Genomic DNA, 436 nt, shown 5'->3' with positions numbered 1-436 from the left:
TTTTGGCATCTCACTTTTTCCTTTGAAGTTCAGAGTGATTGGCGTCTCTGGGAACTTAGAATTTTGGATAGTGTTATTGAATTTCCTAGTTAAGCATGTTGATTCTTTGAACACAGCTACTTATGAGTCTTGGCAAGCACATGGTTAGGGACAGCTTGATTTAGCCGCTTAGGCCTGGATTTAATTTCCTTGGGCCCTCCTATCCATTGATGCTCAAAGCCTTGGTCCTTTTTTACCCTTGCCTTTTGGTTTTAAGGGCTATTGGCTTTTTCTGCTTGCTTTTTCTTTTTCTTTCTATTTTTTTTTTCGCCATTTTTTTCTCTTTTTTTTTCACAAGCTTCTGCTTTTCACTGCTTTTTCTTGCTTCAAGAATCAATTTCATGATTTTTCAGATCATCAATAACATTTCTCTTTGTTCATCATTCTTTCAAGAGCC

This window comes from Arachis duranensis, chromosome 2 (assembly GCF_000817695.3).
Source record: "Arachis duranensis cultivar V14167 chromosome 2, aradu.V14167.gnm2.J7QH, whole genome shotgun sequence".
Lineage (NCBI taxonomy): Eukaryota > Viridiplantae > Streptophyta > Magnoliopsida > Fabales > Fabaceae > Arachis > Arachis duranensis.
This window is presented reverse-complemented; position numbering follows the sequence as displayed.